We start from the raw sequence: 20,977 nt of genomic DNA on the forward strand, positions 1-20,977 counted from the left end.
GCGCTAACTCCCCATCCCGCAGCCCCGCGCCGGCGCCACGGGCCCCCCGGTCCTCAGCCCGGCGGAGCGCTGGCCGCGGGAGGAGGGCGGGCGGGAGGCGGCGAGGAGCAGCCGGAACCCGCGCCCGCCCCGCCCCCGCCGCCGCTGCGCCCTCGGCGGCGCGGGCACCCGGGGGCGCCCGCCGGGCCCTGCGCGTCCCGGGGGACTCCGGGTCCGGTGAGCCCGGCAGGCGGCCCCGCGCGGCCGGCGGGAGGCGCGCTCGGGGGTCGCGGTGGAGGCGGGGCGGCCCGCAACTCCGGCGCTCCGGGAGCCGGCGTGGCCGCCGCGCGCACAGACGCCGCGGGGGAGGGGAGCTGGCCTCGCGCGGAGGGGACCCGGCACCGGCCCCAGGCAGGCAGGGAGCGCCTCGCCCGCCCGGGTGGACGCGCCGCGGGGAAGTCTCTGGGCGCCAAGGCCAAGGTCCTCCCGCTTGGAAAACTGTCGCTTCCACTTGTGGCTCCGGGCGAGCAGGCGAAGGCAGCAAGGGCGGGGCTGCCTCTCCGTCCTGCGAAACTGCGGGGCTGGGCGGGGACGCCGCTCCGCTCCCCGGCCTGCGGGTGGGGTGGGGTGGAGGGTGCGGGGAGACGCCGCGCGGCAGGGGCAGGGGCAGGGGCCCTCCTCCGGCCTGGAAGGGGCTTGGGGATCCGGGACCACTGGAGTGGGACTCACAATTTATTTGCTCTGACAATTTGAACTGTTCTATTAAGTCATTAAGTGATTGTCAGAGTGACCGTGCCGCCCCCCCTCCGAGACGGGGGCTCCTCTGTGTCCTCTCGCCCAGCCCACTGGCGGTGCTGAACTTCGCGCAGAGCTGGTACTGAAGTGCTGGCTGAAAATCCTGGGAGACCAAAGCCCTGCGTTTACGGTGGATGAAACGGAAAAAACACAAATGCTTCTGAGAGTTTCTTTTTTTCCCTTCCTCTATTATGAATGCACCTGATTCCGCATGAAAACACCCAGTCAATGTAGTGATTCTGAATCACACACATAATTACTATAATGGGCACAATTTTATTTAACATTAATGGCTCTGTATATATTTACACCAGAGAGACACCATATTCAGTGAAATTACTTCATATTCATTGGAGAATGAAAAGATAAAGTAGAAGTAAAATAAAAATACTGATTTATAAATGTAGTCAAAGAAATCTGCGCTCAAAGTGTTTGCGATTATCTTTCCGTGACTGGATTAAACAGCTAGCTAATCTTCTTTCCTGAAATAGCTACGATTATACACACACATCCCCAAATCTCTTGGCACTTCTATTCAAAAACACATAGAAAATGCCAGTCAAGTTTCTGTGGGACTTGAAATAACTGAAGTGATCAGTGAATCATTTCATTTTGTTGTAGCACCTTTTACCCTCCACTGGATATCCTGCAGGGTAGATTAGTATAAACACATAACTGCCCTGAAAAACTTTCCCATGGAGGTTAACCTTATGTTCCCCATAAGGAAACACTAAAAGCAAGAAATAAAACCCCTATCAGGACAGAAAGACTCTTGCAGAGATGAGCAAATTCGTGATTGAAGGTCACTCAAGACGACAATGGAAGGAAATGGAGGGGATCCAATTTCCCGCAGTGGAAGAAAGTGCAAATTGTGCCTTTTTAGACGGTGGATGCCTAGTGCCCTGGGCCGCTTTTCTTCTGACAGTCTGACAGGGCCTCAAGGTCAGGGTCTTGGGCTGTGTATTCTACACAGCTTCCACATCTTTTATCCTTTTGGAAAAATATGCAGGTGTAACATCTTTGCAGGAGGCTACATTTTTTTAATTACTTATCTAAAATGTTATTTAATTGTTCACACTTGAACAGCAATCGATTTTACACTTTTTGTGTGTGAGAGAGACAAAGAGGGGGGCAGACAGGAAGGGAGAGAGATGAGAAGCATCAGCTCTTTGTTGGAACTCCTTAGTTGTTCATTGATTGCTTTCTTGTATGTGCCTTGATGGGAGGGAGGAGTTCCAGCCGAGCCAGTGACCCCTTGCTCAAGCCAGTGACCTTGGACTCAAGCCATCAACCTTGCGCTTCAAGTCAGTGACCACGGAGTCATGTCTATGATCCCACACTCAAGCCAGCGACCCTGCACTCAAGCTGGTGAGCCTGCGTTCAAGCCAGCGACCTTGGGATTTTGAACATGTGTACTCTGTGTTCCAGGCCCATGCTATACACATGGCACCACCGCCTGGCCAGGCTGATTTTTAATCATTTTAAGAATACTACTGTTGCCTGGCCTGTGGTGGCGCAGTGGATAAAGCGTCGACCTGGAAATGCTGAGGTTGCCGGTTCGAAACCCTGGGCTTGCCTGGTCAGGGCACATATGGGAGTTGATGCTTCCAGCTCCTCCCCCCTGTCTCTCTCTCCTCTCTCTCTCTCTCTCTCTCTCTCTCTCTCTCTCTCCTCTCTAAAATGAATAAATAAAATAAAAATTAAAAAAAAAAAGATTTGTAAAAAAAAAAGCCCAGCTCAGGAAAAATTATCTCCAAAGCCACATGATGACAGGATTTCTCTCTTCAAAGTTACTAATTAGGCAGGTATAAGCATGTGTGTACAATCTCTAAATAGGAATGGAAAAATAATTTTAATTTTGAGAAATAAAGAGTCTTGGACGTATTTCACTATTTAGGTCTGTGTATTAACAAGGAAACAACCTGAATGTCGTAGATGAGTAGGAAGAAACTTCACTAAAGCTTACTCTTTGGAGAAGAGTACAGAAGATTAACTCACCAATTTTAGATATTCAATTAATACAACACATTGTGACTTTCACGTAGTAATTTTGATAAAACTGCTACAGACATTTATGGGGGAGTGCCAGACAAAGGAACGGAGGGAGAGGACGACACTGAGAAGAGGAAGGGGACGGCCAGGCAGGTGGGAGGGTGAGGGGGTGAGGGAAACCTCTGCGAAGCGAAGGCAGACCCCTCCGCTGGCCCACCCAGTGCCTGAGAGCTGATTCCATCCCCACAGGCCTCTGCCTGCACGCTCCACCCACTCAGTAACCGATCAGTCACTAACCTCTGAAAATTAAAAAGAACAGCAACAGCAAGAAAAAGCCTGTTATCAGTCTCCGCCCCTATGAGAGAAACTCGATCTTGCTCTGCCTCTAGCCGAGATTGGCTTCCAACCATCAGTGCCCCAGATACTTAAGTCCTCAAACCTCAGATGTCTCTTGCCATATGCTTACTGCTCGTTTCCTGCCTTCTTCCAGATTGAGGTTCCTTTTTTCACATACTCCCTTTCATGGTCTGCCAGCCCCAGGATCCCACCCTGTCTCAGGGGCAGGGACCTCCGTTCCTGCCGCCTGTATTAACCTCGTCTCATCTTTTCAGCCAAACCACTTATGAGAAACTTCATTAAGGTCATTTGTCTGTAGTTACACACTTCCTTTTGAAAGTGTTCCTAAGGGGAAAAAAAAGCAAGTGCTGTTAGAGGGGAACATTGAATCTTTGAAGGTCAACTTGACTCTCAGAAACGTGATATATTGTGATGGCTTTGCTATCAGGGTTTGGTGCTTGACAAATGCCGCTTTCTAAATTGTACGAGGACCGGAAGGAATGGAGCTGAAGTCTAGACCTGCTCTGACTTACAGCTCTCCCATTCTCACTAGAATGGTCTGTGGAAATACTAATAGATTCTCTTTCGTTATTCCCTCAGACTAAATTTATCCCTCTTTTGGGTGGAGGAAATTCCTTTGGAAGTCAGCATGCCATTTCGATGGCTCCAGCATTAATTGCACTTTTATACTAATGGCCAAGATCGTCTCTTTGGGAGAATAATAACATGCCCAAACCACATGTTTCTGGACACATGTAAAATAAAAGTCTCAGAAAGGGAACTTGGTTTCGGGAATGTGGGGACAATGTAGTGCTAAGATATTCTTTGTCTCTCAGTGATTTACGTATTTGTTTGCAACTAACCTAGAATAGAATGGAGTGAAATGCAAGATAATTTCAAAGGCCTAAAGAATGTACGGTTAATTAGCTTAAAACACTGGAAAAATTGCTAAGATGGGAAAAACTATCTCGGACAAACCTTGCCTTTCAAGCACTCTAGGATCTCTGATCGTAGTGATGTTTCTTGCCACTAGATGGCAGGCACACACCAAGCAGTCCAGCTCTCCTGACAAGGTTTTTCGAGATTTCCATAGCTTAACCAAGCCAATTACAAATGACAACTTCCTGACAAATGATATACAGATATAATGAATTATAATTATATTATAATTATAAAATTATATTCCATTTGTACAACTCTATGTTATAATTCAGGAGCCACTGATTAATAAAAATATTTTTCTATATAGCAGATCACTGCTTCTGCTTCGGCTTCTTTACAGTTTGCACAAAAGTTTATCTCTTTAGAAGTAAAATTGACCTTGTCATTTAAATGCGTGTTTTTTCCTTTGCCTCCACTGACCCCTTCCCCTGTACCATAATGGGGAAAAGGCAGTGTCTTATAGAGCCCAAAGGGTGAGCAGATGTTTCCTCCCCAAGGGGTGACACAATGGCACGAGTTCAGTTAGATTGCTAAAAGTGGCCATTGTGGAACTGAGAGGTCAGTGGCCAGCAGAGAGTGGCCAAGGGCAGCAGAACCCTGCAACGTGGTGGCAAGCGTCCAGTGTCGTGAGGCCAGCGCTGGCATTCTAGGCAGACCGTTCTTTTTCTCTTTTCTTTTTTTGTGACAGAGACAGAGAGAGAGACAGAGAAAGGGACAGACAGGAAGGGAGAGAGATGAGAAGCATCTTTGTTGTGGCACCTTAGTTGTTCATTGATTGCTTTCTCATATGTGCCTTGATGGGGGCAGGGGGTTACAGCAGATTGACCCCTTGGGCTAGCTACCTTTGGGCTCAAGCCAGCTACCATGGGGTCATGTCTATGATCCCATGCTCAAGCCAGTAACCCTACACTCAAGCTGATGAGCCCACTCTCAAGCCGGTGACCTCGGGGTTTCAAACCTGGGTCTTCGCCTCCCAGTCCGATGCTTTATCCGCTGTGCTACTGCCTGGTCAGGCCTAAGCACACTGTTTTGACGCAAGATCTTGGCCAGGCATCAGATTTATCCATGGCAGCTCAAGCTTGATTCCCCAGACTTCCTATTGACTTTGTAGGAGTTTATATACCGGCAAAAACATTTTTTTGTCCTTGTATGTAAGTCAACTAGCATTGATTGTGTTTGCAGCCAAGCACATTGACTGGGACATAGCTCTAATTTCATTCTGTGTCTCATTTCTTCAAGATCAGGGTCAGCTCCTGGAGACTGAGGCGCTAGGAGAAATAGGAGAAAGCTAATGGCATAGAGAATGGAGGAGCCGTGTTCTCTAGACCTGCACCGCGTAACAAGTAGCTGCTAGCCACAAGAGGCTATTCAAATTTATTAAAAATGAATGAAAGTAAAATAAAAAATTCAGTTTCCTTAGTTGCAGTAGCCACATTTCAAATGCTCATTGATAGCCACATGTGGCTAGCGGCGGCTGTGTTGGACAGTGAAGATCTAGAACATTTCCATCCCCACAGAAGGTTCTACTGGACAGAACTGCCTAGACACTTTATTTTGTCTGAATGCTCATGAAGCAGACTTTATATTTATGAATGGCAGAAACAAAATAGTTTTCTCTCTAATTATATCATTATATCTCCACTGTGTTGCAGCCACAACAGATGAGAGGTGATAGGAAGTCGAAGATCTGTTTAGGTTTAATGTTGGGAGCTTTCTTCTTTTGAAGACATGAGTCTGAAGAAAGGAGCCGGTAGAGTGAAAATAGAAAGATAAGAGGTAACGTTATAGATGCTTTAACCTGAGGGCTGTGTGCAAATGATTACTTTCAGGAAGAAACTTAGCAAAGTACTATACTCAATTATTATACATAGGCCCTGGCCAGTTGGCTCAGCGGTAGAGCGTCGGCCTGGCGTGCGGGGGACCCGGGTTCGATTCCCGGCCAGGGCACATAGGAGAAGCGCCCATTTGCTTCTCCATCCCCCCTCCTTCCTCTCTGTCTCTCTCTTCCCCTCCCGCAGCCAAGGCTCCATTGGAGCAAAGATGGCCAGGGTGCTGGGGATGGCTCCTTGGCCTCTGCCCCAGGCGCTAGAGTGGCTCTGGTCATGGCAGAGCAACCCCCCCCCCCCGGAGGGGCAGAGCATCGCCCCCTGGTGGACAGAGCATCGTCCCTGGTGGGCGTGCAGGGTGGATCCTGGTTGGGCGCATGCGGGAGTCTGTCTGACTGTCTCTCCCCGTTTCCAGCTTCAGAGATGTATTAAAGAAAGAAAAAAAATTATTATACATAAAGCCAAGGCTTAGATTTAGCTGTTCAGCCAACAGTGCCTGGAGGGAGAGCCTTATTCCTGGAAAATTCTAGCCTTGAAACAGAATCGTCTGTCTTCCTTCAATGGCCGTGAGGACCCTTCCTGTCTTTTGTTGGTTGATCAGGTAATCGTTGGAGCACCAAAACCATAATTGGTTATATTCAGCTGTCTCTCCCAAGCAGTGGGCTGGATTAGTCCTGTTGGATTTCCTGCATGGCACATGTGTGTGTGGTGGTGGGGGGGGGGCAGAATTAATGTGCCCTGCCCAGCAGTCTGTACGGACCCACACTGCCTCTAGCTCAAGGTACACTCTTTTTTGTTTGTTTGTTTAGTTTTTATTTCATAACCATAAACTTAACTCTGCAACTCAACTAGACTTTGAAGGGGTAAAAAATTAAGAATTTAATGCTAAATATTAATAAACATTTCCAAGTATTGTTAAAGACTTCAAATGTAACTTGGTGCTCAAGGTCACATTGCAATTTATATTGTACAGGGGAAAAAGTCTAACCCGGGTTTTCTCGGGTCTTTGAAAAGAGCAAGCAAAATGAGAGATAAATATTTAATGACGACATTTAACCAAAAAGACACATTGGCTTCAGATTTGTAGTAAAAAAAAATTTTTTTTAAATTGATCATCAGGGAGTCTTCCAGCAGTTAGAATTAATTCAGTGTAAATTATATCTTATACCTTAGATTCTTTGAGTCTAATTATTTTCAAGTCATACTTGGTTACTCCAGTTGTGAATTTTTCTCTTTTTTTCCCCTTTTGGTTGGTTGATGAAACTTTTCTCTAGTTACTCATATCCCAGTCTCCTTGATAATGGGTCATGCTCTGAGTATCAGTAACCTTTCTATGTGGAATATGAGATGTGAGTTTTTGTTTTTCAAACACTCAATACAGTGGTTGTGGGTTCAGAACCAGTATGATTAGAGGTAACCACCTTTCACACAAAGAATGGCACAAGAACTTGCATTTTAAATAAACAGTAAGATGTGGGATTTTTTTTTTAGCATGTTTACTCAATATAGACAAAGAGTACATTTCTGTCAAACTACATAATTAAACATTCTCACTTGGAAGAACATTAAATTTATTTCCAGAGACATTGAAGAGAAGATGAAGTCTTGTCACATTTGCCTTGTCGTATTTCAGGCTAGATATTTGGAAATGAAGTACCAGAATTTGATTTTCCTCTGCAGGTGGCAACAGAAAAACCTGGGTGTGAATTCCAGTTCTTCCACCTCCTAGCTCCCTGATCTGCAGCAAGTTACTTGAATTCTCTGACACGTCTCATGATATTTCTTGTTTCCTCAACAAATAAATTGGGAAAGTAACATATGAAAGTCCTTTAAGAAATCTTTATTCACCCATTTTGATGACTTCCTGTGTGCTGATAATACCTTAATGAAGTTCACCATACAGCTAAAAAAAAAAAGTCCCCTTACATTTTTTACTTGAATGAGGATAATTTTATTAGGAGATTTTGTTGATGTGGGTGTCATCGGAAAGGCCCTGCTGGGCTGTGTACTATTTATATTTATACAAAAGAAGGTATGAGATATGTACATCCAGATGCCAGAATCGGTTTGGATTGCGATGATCTGAAATGCAGGCAGTCTTTGTCTAAAAGTGAAAATGTCGATCAGTAGTGTGGTATCTGGACACATTTATACGAACAGTTTGATGTTGAAATGTATATTCTGAAACATCGCTGATGTCGACTTTCAGTACAAAGGTATAAATTGCATGCAAGATCTTTGGATTCTTCTCACAAAAGCAGAGCACCCTCCAGCATTTTAAATAATCCCCTGTGCTGGAAATTTCCGTTTGCCCTTCCAGATCCATTCTCTACTTTGTGTTACTCTAGGCTCACTTTTTACGACCTATAGCAAAGGACTCCCTTACACTCTGGATTCTGGGTTGGTTCAATTAATGGGAGGTGGGCAGGTGGTCTAGGGGGCCAGAGAATAGCACGGGGGTGTTTGTTTCACCTCCCCCAGTCTGACCACCGACCGCAGCTTCTGTGAGCTACAGCTATCCTTTGTGTCCTGAAGCCTGCGGCGGGGTGAGTACCTAACTCCCCTGGGTGCTCAACCATACCCTGCCAGCTTCCTTTAATTAAATTCTTCTCAAAGACCAGTTGTGGGTGTGTCATCTCTCTCCTATCTCTGCCATCACGAATAGAACCTCTGACAAGCAGATCTTAAATCTGACTACAGTCTATTTTTTTGCTACATAGGAAATACATAAATGCCTACTGAATCTTTATTTTGAAAGTCAGTATAACCTTTAATTATCTCTTCTAAAATAAAAGAAATCACAAAGAATTATACATTACAGAGCAATACATAACAGAAATTTTGGAAACAGAAAGACAAAAACCTCACGATTTCACCGATTAGCACACACCATTTTTATTTTAGCATGTTCCCATCTGGGCTCTTTTTTGCATATATTTCTTTCAATGTACAATTTTGTATTCTCATAAATATTTCATAACAAATGTTTTGCATGTTACTATAGTGGCTTCAGAATACTTTTAAATATTGCACAATATTCTATTCTGTGGAATTACTGTAATTCATTTACCATTACTCTATTGCTAGGTAGTTAAGTAAGTTTTCTAATTTTTTTTTTTTACTGATATAACACAAATAGCTTACCCCATAGCATTTCCTTATATTTTATTGTTTTGTTTTGATTGAGTCCCAGAGATAAAATTAAATCAAAGAGGGAGAGAAAAGAGAAAGAGAAGGAAAAAAAGAAGGAATAAAAATTATCAAGGGAGGGACATGGGAAAAGTGACCGCATGGCCTTGTTTACCCAGGACAGTCCCAGTTTGTGGTATTATCCAGTGTAATTATGAAGAGTCTTGGTTTGGATGATAAATCACATGGCCTGGATGTAAGCCAATCTCTCTCAGCCTTCCTTTCACCCAGTTTTCTGTCTTAATATTCCATCCACCCCTCATGCCTACTCAGCCACACCCTCTCTCCCGTCTGCTCAGAAACACTGACTCAGGAGCCTAAGTTCCCGCCAAACTGCACCTGTCACTCACACCTCTGTCAGGAGTCAGTCACCTCCCTCCACTTCCTGGGGTTCCTGCGTCATAGCTAGCGAGGTATATCAGCAGTGAAGAGACTGGCTCAAAAATCAGGCAGACTTTGGGTCCGAATCTCAGTTTTATACTTCCCAGTTATGTGACTTCAGGGGCACTAGGAAACTACTTGAAGTCTTGGCTATCCTCATAGGGCTGCTGAGATTATTAATGACCTTATGTATAGACAGACAGTCCCTGACTTACAAGGGTTCAACTGATGATTCTTCGACTTTGTGATGGGGCGAAAGTGATACACATTCAGTAGAAACTGTACTTCAGAGTTTGAATATTGACTTTTTCCCAGGCTACCCATTTGTGGTAGGGACCTCTCCGCTGATGCCGGACAGCGGCCGCGATCCCAGCTCCAGTCGGCTCTGGGACCACGAGGGCTAACATTTACCGCGCACCGTGTTGCCAGCTTCTATTTCAAACATTGTGTTCTGAGCACGTTTAAGGTACATTTCCATGTTTAAGCTATATTTGGTAGGTTAGCTGTATTACATGCATTTTCGACATACAACATTTTCAGTTTACAATAGGTTTACTGGTTCGTGATCCCATCATAAGGTGATAAATGCTTACTCTAGTCCCCAGCATTTATACAGAAGCTATGCACACGTACCATCGGTATATGTATACTCTACTATGCACTTTGCATGCATAATATATATGATGAATATATAATATATGTTACTATCAGCCTTTACTATCACAGAGGGCAACTGCATCTCATTGAGGCCCAAGTATTTTAGATGGTGGGCATGAATTTTACTAGAAAGCTCTTGAGTATGTGGTTAATTGGATTTATTAGTTTTAATAGTAGAAGGCAGAGACGTACTTCAGGAAGTGTGTTAAGGATAAAGAAAGTCAGGCAGAGAGACAGCGTCTGTTCTTCAGCCATGACAAGCCGCCTTTGTTTATTCATTCATTTATTCATATCCATTCACTGGGTCCCAGGCACTATGCTAATCACAGGATTGAGCAATGCTTTTCAGCAAGAATAAGGCTTTACTCCCACTTCTCAAAGGAAAATATTACACTTAAAAATATAAAAAAGGTGTTGTGTGGGAATGAGTAGGGATCTGAAGCCAAATTAAAATACATATTTTTTCAGGATGACTGGATTTTTACTTTAAATTAGCTTTGAGCAAGAGAGCAATTTTCTGTTTTAAAATTGAATGTATTCTTAGTTTTTGACTTAAATGTTTTTTTTTAAACTAAGGGTGAGAAAATGCAAATTATGTGAATATATAATTTGCAGTCCTTGAAATATCAGCAGGGAGAGCTGACAGAAAGGTGATTTTTTTTTTTTTTTTTGCTGCAGGCATTTCTCTATTCTGTTTTTAGGAACAAGGAAAACTAGGAGACAAATTGTTCTAGGTCATCGGCTGTACGTATATTTCACATGCATAGCATAAAATATTTAAAAAGTTAAGTAGGTGCCTGAGAATTAATAGATGAAGATGGTGACAATTAGAATAGAAAATAGGTTTAGAGTATTTGGCAACATTTACCAAAAGAAGTTTTTACAGAATGTTTTCTTTACACTATTTTTATTCTACCTAAAAAATAAGGACCCCTTTACATTTTTCAATAACCTATGAATTTAACTTTGTCCTAATCTTCAAGGTCAGGTTGATGAACATAATAATTACAAATGAGCTGATTCTAAATGAACAGGGTCATTATTTTAAGATGATAGTAACTAACATTTATTGTTTGCTAAGCTCAGTGCTTTACAGGGAATTTTCTGTGTAATTCTCATAACAACCCCGAGACTTGCCTACCTTCATCATCTCATCTTACACATGAAAACCCGAGGAGTCCACAATGTCTGAACCTCGCTCACCTATCGTGGGAGGAGTGAAGGAGCCAGAGAGGGAAGCCTGGCTTGAGAGCCCCTGCTTAACCACGCTATTCTGAATGGGGGGACTGGATCGCTATCACCTGTTTACGCATGTCTTCCATGCTATCTCGTTTTGAAATTGTTATGTCTTCTAAGATTCTGCATTCTGTCTTTGCCCATTTGCTCAATTCTATCCATGGATCATTTAACTTGATAGGTATGCAAGTCCACACCTCTCTGAATGATACACTGACTCATTCATTTAGTTGAAAAGTAGAAGCCAAATTGATTTTTAAAAAGTACCATAGAAATCTAATTGAAAAATTTTCACGAATCACCTTAATGAGAAATTGGCACCAGGATCTCAAGTGCACAGAACCTCAGACAATTGCTTTTTCAAAAGTGCTCATCAACTACTTAGCCGTCTTGAATGAAAAGGCCTCTGGCAAGATATCATGTGACAGCAGGAATCATTCAAGTTCCAGGATGTGACAAGCAGCTTTTAGGGAACTGACCCTCATTCTTCTGTGTTTGAAGATGATGAGCTGTTTATTTATTCCTGCAATGTGAGGTGACCAGTATTCTTTCCAGCACTAGGTAAATTAAAGACAAAATTGAAACCATTTTTTGATAGTTCTTGCATTTTTTTCTTTGGAACTGTCATTTATCATTTCCTTCCCTAATTTGTCCCAAGACTAGGCTCCCTGTGATTACAGTCATTTGCCCAGAGTCCTCGGCTGTGCCATCACAACTGTCCTTTATTACCCGTGTGTCCCTTGATCCCCATTTTACCTAAATAGCTTCTGCCTTATGTAAAATTCAAAAAGTGTTATAACATCTTGCTATTTACTTTCTAAATTTATGCTGGAGTTATAAGGTTGACTTTGTGCCTTTTTAAAAAATGAATTTGGTTGTAAAGTCCCTAAATCATATTGATGAACCTTAAAATATCAGTTCAGACAGTTAATCATAACTGCTCCATAGATAGCTAATTCTCCTAGAGCTTAATACTCTATTGTTTACTGCAAGTAGCATACTTACCAGCTCAATAACCTTTTATCTTAGTTTTCTAATACAAAAACCATTTTCTGCATTCTAATTTTTCTTTCTTTCTTAAGTGAGAAGCAGGAGGCAGAGAGACAGACTCCTGCATATGCCCCAACTGGGATCCATCAGTAAGTGCCCTACTGGGCGATACTCTGCCCATCCGCAGCCGTTGTTCCGTTCCTCAGAAACTGAGCTATTTTAGTGCCTAAGGCGTGGCCATGGAGCCATCCTCAGTGCCCAGGGCCAGCTTGCTCCAACAGAGCCATGGCTGTGGAAGGTGAAGAGCAAGATAGAGATAGAGAGAATGGAGAGAGGGGAAGGGTAGAGAAAAAGAAGGTCACTTTTCCTATGTGCCCTGACTGGGAATTGAACCCAGGACATCCATAAGCCGGGCCGACACTCTATCATAGAGCCAACTGGCCAGGGCCTCTCCACTGTAATTTTGAGAAAACCCATATCCACTTCTAAATAGCACAAACTATTACTCTTTTCTTCATTTGTTTTTTTACCCTTCTGTCCAACCCAACCTACAGACACCTTGCACACTTGCCCAAATCTCCATATCCCAGGGAAGGACTGGCTGCCTACTTTCTGTAACTTAGTGCAAAAGGAAAATGCAGGACTCTTAAAAAATGCAGGACTGTTAAAAAAAAAAAAAGAATCAGTCCCTGGACAGTGGGCTCAGTGGTAGAGTGTCGGCCCAGTGTGTGGATGTCCAGGGTTCAATTCCTTGTCAGGGCACACAGAAGAAGAGACCATCTGCTTCTCCCACCCCCACCCCTTTCTCTTGTTCTCCCACAGCCATGGCTTGATTGCTTTGAGTGCATTGGCCCTGGGCACTGAGGATGGCTCTGTGAAGCCTCTGCCTCAGGCACTAAAAATAGCTCAATTGTGAGCATGGCCTCAGATGGGCAGAGCATGTGGGCCCAGATGGGAGTTACCGGGTGGATCCTCATTGGAGCACATGCGGGAGTCTGTCTCTCTGCTTCTCCTGCTCTTGCTTAGTTAAAAAGAAAGAAAAACAGAAAAATGTTAAGACATTAAAATAGCAAACTTTTATTTTTTCTGTGGTCTCTGTTTCTCAACTTATCATGATGTTTTTTTCATTTGCTATTTAATGTCATTTTAAGTAAATAGTGAAAAATTTAAATTATTAGCATGACTTTACCATTCATCTTTATATTGTGCAATGTCAGTTTTAAATGCTAATTTCAAAGCATGTAACTCAAGTGGGATGAGTCACAAAAATTACATACTTTGCAAGTCACGCCACAGCTTCTGAGTGCTCCCAGTTGGTCAGAGGAGGCCGCACAACTCAGACCCCTGACGATGGAAAGGAGGAAACGATGTTATCCGGCACAAAGCCAGCCGAGGTGTGTTGCTTTGAGCTTGGGGACACTTTCAGGTGCTGGGGATCCCATCCCATGACTCAGAATGCACACGCACTTGCTCAGGTCTGCCAGCTGCCAGCTTCCCTCTCGTGTGTGTGTGTGTGTGTGTGTGTGTGTGTGTGTGTGTGTGTGTGTGCGTGCGCGTGCGCGCACTCGCACGTCACTGGGCAGAGGACCCGTGCTCCAGGGGAGCGCCCTGGGAGGTGCAGTCAGACACCTCTGCTTTGCACAGCCCACAGTGGACAGGCTTCTCCCAGGGGTATTGCGACCTTCCTGTTGAAGCTCTAAGTACCTGGCTGAGGGGTGGGTGAGAGGCTCTCCTCCACCAGCTGCGGCCCCGGGCGGGCTGCCTGCGCATGCAGCACACCGGCCAGCCTAGCGCAGGTGGCCTCCATGTTCCGTCTCAAGGCTCTGTGAATGATCCGGACCCTTCCCCTTTCCTATCCATACTTGCTCCCGGGCCCCTGCAGAGGGACTGGAGGGTGGAGGCAGTCGCTGGAAATGGGTGGGGAGGGTGAGACTGGGCAAGCAGAGGGTGGCTGGGAACCCTCCTGAGGGAGGGGACACGGGTGTGTGACCAGAGGCTCCATGCACAAGCTCCACGGTCCCACTGACGTCACTTACAACTTCACAAGGTAAAATCATTAAGAATTAAAGATGGTGACTGCTGAACATTAAACCACAGCATGGGGCGGTGCTGATTTGAGGCTTTGTGCAACCGTACTGGTCACATGATCATGAAGCTGGCCCAGCCCAGGAATAATATGAGGGAGTCAGTGCTTGACCCTCAAGGTGGTAGATGTAAGGAAACAAGTTTCAGTGTAAGATCATGAGAGAATGATTTCTTACTGTTCCTTTCCATGAGTCATACATAAAAATTTAAAAATACCTATTTCTTTTTCTTTTCTTTTTTTTACAGAGACAGAGAGTCAGAGAGAGGGATAGATAGGGACAGACAGACAGGAACAGAGAGAGATGAGAAGCATCAATCATCAGTTTTTCGTTGTGGCACTTTACTTGTTCATTGATTGCTTTCTCATACGTGCCTTGACCGCGGGCATTCAGCAGACTGAGTAACCCCTTGCTTGAGCCAGCGACCTTGGGTCCAAGCTGGTGAGCTTTGCTCAAATCAGGTGAGCCCGCGCTCAAGCTGGCGACCTCGGGGGTCTCGAACCTGGGTCCTCTGCATCCCAGTCCGACGCTCTATCCACTGTGCCACCGCCTGGTCAGGCTTATTTCATTTTCTTTAAGAAACTATGAGGAACACCTCACTCATGAATATAAAAAACCCTGCAGGAAATACAAGTTTTTCCACTAAATTATATTCAAGCCTCTTGGTTAATAATAACAATAATCATAATAATACTATTAGCTGAACATACTATGCGCCAGATATTGTGGCAGGCACCTATTTTATATAAATTTACTTTATGTAAATTATCCCATCTCATCCCTATAACATGAGAAGTACACAATTTTTAGCCCCAATTTAGAGATGAGGAACCGGAGAGAAAGAAGTCAACTTGCCTAAGACCAGAAAATGAGAAATATGTGCTACCATGCTCAGCGTTTATTATAATAATGCAGAATAATTTCACATCAGGAAGTCCATAAAGAAGGTATATCACATCTGGAGGTCAGAGTGGAACATGAATAATCATGTCAGTGGGAGCTGAAAAAGCATATGAGATGACTCAGCACTTATTCGTTTTCCCAGCCTCTTCTAAACCAGGAAATAAAGAATACCTTTTTAACAAGACAAAGTATTTGTCTCATATAAACAGCAAAATATCACAAAACAGAGATCTCCTATCAAAACAGGAAATCAAAAGACTTGTGCTGTTACTATTATCATTTTACATGCTCTGGAAGATCTGAGCGATGCAATAATACAGGACACAGAAATAAGAGCAATAACATAGAAATGGCAACTACACATCTACCTTTATTTGCACATAACATGATTGTCCACCAAAAACTCAAGGGAGTCCATTGAGAAAATATCAGAACTACTTAGAGTTCAGTTAAGTGGCTGAATAAGTCAACTACTTGTCGATATATCCCCAATAATCAGATAGAAAAACTAATGGGAAACATTTCCATTCTTAAAAGCAACAATAAGTATGTAGGATCTAGAAAAGACCTTACGGGAAGCAGAATGACCTAGGTAATAAAAGCCATAGATCTTGAGGATGAATAACTGGAAAAACTGACCCTGGAGGGGATGAAAATATTACAAAGGTACTGTGATGATTACTTTTTTGTGACATCTTGGCTGGGCCATGGAGTATTCTGATGATTTGGTTGAAAACTCTGGGTGCTTCTGTGAGGGAGTGTTGGATGAGATTAACATTTAAATCAGCACATAGAGTAAAGCAGGCTGCCCTCTCTAACGGGGGTGGGCCTCACCTAGTAGAACAATAAAGCTGACTCTCCCAAGTAAAAAAAAAAAAAATTCCTCCAGCCTGCCTTTAAACGAAACCTTGGCTCTTCTGGTGCTGAGTGTGCGAGCCTCCCGATGGGAAGTAAATTTGCTCGCTCTGTTCTCAGGGCTTCACACACAGGCGGGAACTAGATGGCCAGCTCTCCCGAGTCTCCAGCTTGCTGACACTCCCCGCAGATCTCGGGACTAGTCAGCTTCCATAACCTCAGGAGCTAACTGGCCAATCTGCAAGCCAACATATAAACAGCCTGTTGATTCTGTTTCTGTGGAGAGCCCTGACCAATACAGGTGTTGCTGCTTCCCAAATTAACTCATAATTTTAAAGGAAAGGCGATACTATCAAACAATTCTGGTACATATATACAGCGGAGTACTACTCGGCCATAAGAAATGATGACGTATTGCCATTTACGACAACATGGATGGACCTTGAAAACATTGTACTGAGTGAAATAAGAAAATCAGAAAAAGATAAAAACTGGATGATCTCACACATTGGTGGGATATAAAACTGAGACTCATGGACATAGATAAAAGTGAAGTGGTTCCCGGGGGGAGGAGGTTATGGGGGAGGGGTGGGAACAGGGGAGTAAAGAGGAACAAATATACGGTGATGGAAGATGATTTGACTTTGGGTGATGGGAACACAACATAATCAACAGTTCCAATGCTATAGAAATGTTTACCTGAAACCTATGTACTCTTATTGATCGATGTCACCCCGTTAAATTTAATTTTCTAAATAAAATAAAAAATTTAAAAATAAATGAATAGAATAAAAAAATAAAACAATTTTAAACTTCATCTGAAAGGATAAATAAGAAGAGTTAAGTAAATTTTTAATACAATAGGAATTTAATTGCGACTATTGGAGACAGACAAGTCTCATGAAATACGAAGACATTATAAAGCTAAAACAATTAAATTGATGTGGTTACAAAGATAACTAGACAGTTGAGGAGAAGAGAATAGCATCTTAAAACAGATTCAAGTATGTAAAATATTTAAAATATAATCTGCATTATATCAGGTAGGGAAAAGGAAGAATTATTCTGTAAGTAGTGCTGGATAAATTAGGTTAGATATTTGCAGGGAAATTTAGAGTTAGGTCCTTATTATTATTTTTTAACCATGTAACAAAATTAATCCTAGGTGAATTAAAAAAAATTCAAATGCAAAGAAAATATAAACCAAAAAAATATAAGACAGAATATTTATCAAACTGGGAGAGGAATTTCTAAGGTTAAAAGTAATGGAGGAACTGGCAAATAAAAAGACCATTCAAATACAAAACAATGAAAACATTTGAAATACATAAATAAAACTCAAACAATACATTGGAAGAATATCTGCATTTTATATGAAAGTCAAATGATCTATATCTTTAAAATACAAAGAAATAAAGTAGATTTAAAAAGTTAAAGACCTCCATATGTGTGACAAAGGACAGGAACAGACGATTTATAAATGATGACAAAGGGCCACTTTTATTCTGGAATAGCCTTACTCCTAAGGCACGTCCTTAATTTAAGTCTTGGACTGTTCAGGGAGGCCCGGCACTCTGGCTGGTTTGCACTCCGATGTGTGCCCGACAGTGTGCCCCACAGAAGCTGTTTGGAGCCTCACCCTGCGAGTGTGCTCACGGGCAGCTCAGGACTCTGCCCGTCCTCCCGGGCAGTGGTCTGGTGCTCTTCAGCACAGCGCCCTCTCGGGTTCTCAGTCCCAGATTCCCGCTGCCTGAGCTGCACTCAGCTCTCTTCTCATCTCTTCCAGCCCGATTCTTCTCTTCTGTCTGGGCTTCACTTCCCTCTGCTCTACTGGGAAAGGGCTCCCAGGCAGAAAGCCAGACGGAACACAGAGGTCACCACATGAATTTCCTCTCTTCTCAAGGAGCAAAGCCTGCAGTGTTTGCTGTTCAGTGTCGCAGGTGTTTATGATGAAAGGGCAAGTCAGGTGCTCAGTCATGGCTGGACCTAAACTGTCCATTGAGGTTTTGATTTTAGCAATTTAATTTTTTGTTTCTAAGAATTTTATCTGGTGAGTGCATCTGTGGGTCCCAATAATTTTTTTGAAACTCGTTTTGGTAATTTCAGTTAATTTCATACACAGCTCTCATGTATTCTGTATTCCTTGGGGTCTAAATTATTGTCTCTGCTATTCTCACTTAGAGTGGTTGTTCTTATCTGGGTTTGACAGTCTTTGTTTAAGGGGTTATGCTTGATTGGAATCTATGAGTCTTTTGGGATGGTTTCTTCTACTTCAAGCAGTGGTGTGTGTGTGTGTGTGTGCGCGCGCGCGCGTGTATGTGTGTGCGTGTGTGTGTGTGTGTGTGTGTGTATACACGTGTCTCAGGACCCTTCAGGACCTCCTGGAAGATTCTAGCTCAGAGGAGGGGATCTCAGATTTACGTTCTCCAGAAGTAGGTTCATAGTTGTTACATGAAAACAACAGAGTACACCGGGTTTGATGGACTCACGACTGTGCGCCCACCTGCCCACTTGTACTCACACAGAATCCGTACGGACTAGGGCGGCGCTCCGGCCTCAGGCAGCCCGGCCCCTCCACAAGCCGCACGCGCCCTGCCCTCCCGGTGCCCAGCCCCTGCGACCGCGGCAGCTCTGGCCCGAGAACCTCGCCCACGCTCCCGGTTATTTCCAGCGCGCCCAGTTCAGGCTCCAGGCGACCTTTATTCCTGGACACTCGGGTATTGCACACTTTTTAATTTTTTTTTTTTTTTTGAAGAGAGAAATCCCTGGACACAGAAATGTTTCAGTGTGTGTTGTATTTGGGGGTATAGCTATTTTGGAGGAGAAATTACATTAACCTCTGAGCTTTTAAAACCTTAAGTACCAGGGAGTAAAAACGTGTATTAATTTTATAGTCAGAAAAATAGCAGAAAAGGTTAAAAAAAATACCAGTATCTGAATTCCTAATGTACATATTTATGTGGCAATTAATCACTATGAGAAATAGAACTATTGGTACACTCTGTTAAGCATTTTCATGTTGCCTGCTTTATTTCTCAGGTACAAACACTGTACTAGCTAAAGGACACTTTCCATGTACTGAATCTTGGTCAATGTTAGAAAACTATACAGAAGTTGGCAAACGGAGGCTAACATTCGGTCATGCTTTAGGAGGCCGAACTGCAGGCAAATCCTACTCTTGTATTTGTTCATTTTGCAATAAGTCTTGACATCACCTTCTCCTCTTTCTTAAATTTGCTTACTTAACCGGGTACAATGCAGGTTTGATGTGCAATCTGATTTCAAAAGAATCTTTGAGACAGCTAATCTTCTGTACATGCACTGTAATTAAATATTACAGCACCACTAGTACATAAGATACTCACCTTCTTGAGAACCTCTTAGCACCAAAGAGCAATGACATTAAATACTATAGATTTTCAGTGATTTTTTTGGGTAGATTTTTCAGCTTGAACTTTTAACTCTTATAGCACCTACCGCTTGCAAAGAGTAAAGCATTCTATACCACAGACTGGAAATATTATTAATTGCATTTCATTCTGTCCTAAACTCATATTTTCCCTCAGTTTAAAATCTGCTAGTAGATTAATCTGTTTACCTTCAAACTGCTTGCTTTGTGCTGGAAAATATACAACAGGAAATGCTGTACTGAATTAGACTGATGGTCAAGTTCATCTTTGTCTCTAATGGTAAATGTCACCAGAGTGTTCTGTAGGAAGGTATGACTGCTATCTTTAACATTTCACACCTAGTAACTCATTCTCACTGACATCCCCTTCCCCGTCCACCCCTTCCCCATCCCTACCAGCCAAGCTTACCGCAAGCAATAGTTCCTTTAAGTCACCATCGCTGTTGTACTTTCATTGTTTCCTGCTTCAAGAAGTAACCAAACTCTGGATTTGGTGAATAAATCCATCCCACATGAACTTTATGATTTATTCCCACTTTTTCCAGACTGAGATCCTAAGTTTTGTTTTGTTTTTTACAGAGACAGAGAGTCAAAGAGAGGGATAGACAGGGACAGACAGACAGGAACGGAGAGAGATGAGAAGCATCAATCATCAGTTTTTTTGTTGCAACACCTTAGTTATTAATTGATTACTTTCTTATATGTGCCTTGACTGCGGGCCTTCAGCAGACTGAGTAACCCCTTGCTCGAGCCAGCGACCTTGGGTCCAAGCTGATGAGCTTTTGCTCAAACCAGATGAGCTTGCGCTCAATCTGGCGACCTCGGGGTCTCAAACCTGGGTCCTCTGCATCCCAGTCCAATGCTCTATCCATTGTGCCACTGCCTGGTCAGGCGAGATCCTAAGTTTTAAAAATGTGTTTTTCTTGAAAAAGTAAACAGGACATAGTAAAAGCATTTAAAACAGTTCAATAATAGCTTGTTAAATATATGAACCTATCACCCCCTTCATTAAATATACCAGTGGCTCCATATTCAAAGGGCCTTCTGTACCAAATAGCAGCCACAGTAGCAGAAATCTGACCAACGAGGTAAGACCTATCAGTATTACTGGGCGAGGCTCTCGAAGGAAATGGCCCGGCCAGAAGAGCAGGGAGTGCAACCCATCAGTCAAAAGTTCATTCCATGCACACAGAGCTTTCAATTTGTTCTTTTAGAAAAAACATATAGCAAAAAAATTACCAGATATTTGAGAAAAACCTCTAATGTGAGACTGCCAAAACACAAACATAGAAAAAAATGAGGCCATAAAGGAAGCAGAAGAAAACTTCAAAGACACTAAAATTAATAATCAGAGAGAATAAAAGCTATTGAATACAGGAAAGGAAAACAGGAGATAAAAGATT

The 20,977-nt window shown here is 43.2% G+C and overlaps 1 protein-coding gene and 1 non-coding gene across 3 annotated transcripts in view; one reads left to right on the plus strand and one right to left on the minus strand.

Moving 5' to 3' along the window:
• Window positions 1-11,868: 11,868 nt before the first annotated feature.
• The window catches only part of MICU3 (mitochondrial calcium uptake family member 3), a 95,475-nt gene continuing 86,366 nt past the window's right edge, over window positions 11,869-20,977 (minus strand). Inside the window, exon 16 of one of the 2 annotated variants that reach the window (XR_010751018.1) lies at window positions 11,869-11,890. The gene's annotated coding sequence lies outside the window, so the exon portion shown is untranslated. Of the gene's footprint in view, window positions 11,891-16,170; window positions 16,404-20,977 lie in introns of those variants that run through there. The other variant, XR_010751019.1, reaches the window with a different exon arrangement.
• Window positions 15,977-16,056, plus strand: LOC136404742 (small nucleolar RNA SNORD66). The gene has a single exon (XR_010751438.1). It is a non-coding gene; the product is annotated as a small nucleolar RNA SNORD66 (small nucleolar RNA).

Source organism: Saccopteryx leptura, chromosome 4 (assembly GCF_036850995.1).
Source record: "Saccopteryx leptura isolate mSacLep1 chromosome 4, mSacLep1_pri_phased_curated, whole genome shotgun sequence".
Lineage (NCBI taxonomy): Eukaryota > Metazoa > Chordata > Mammalia > Chiroptera > Emballonuridae > Saccopteryx > Saccopteryx leptura.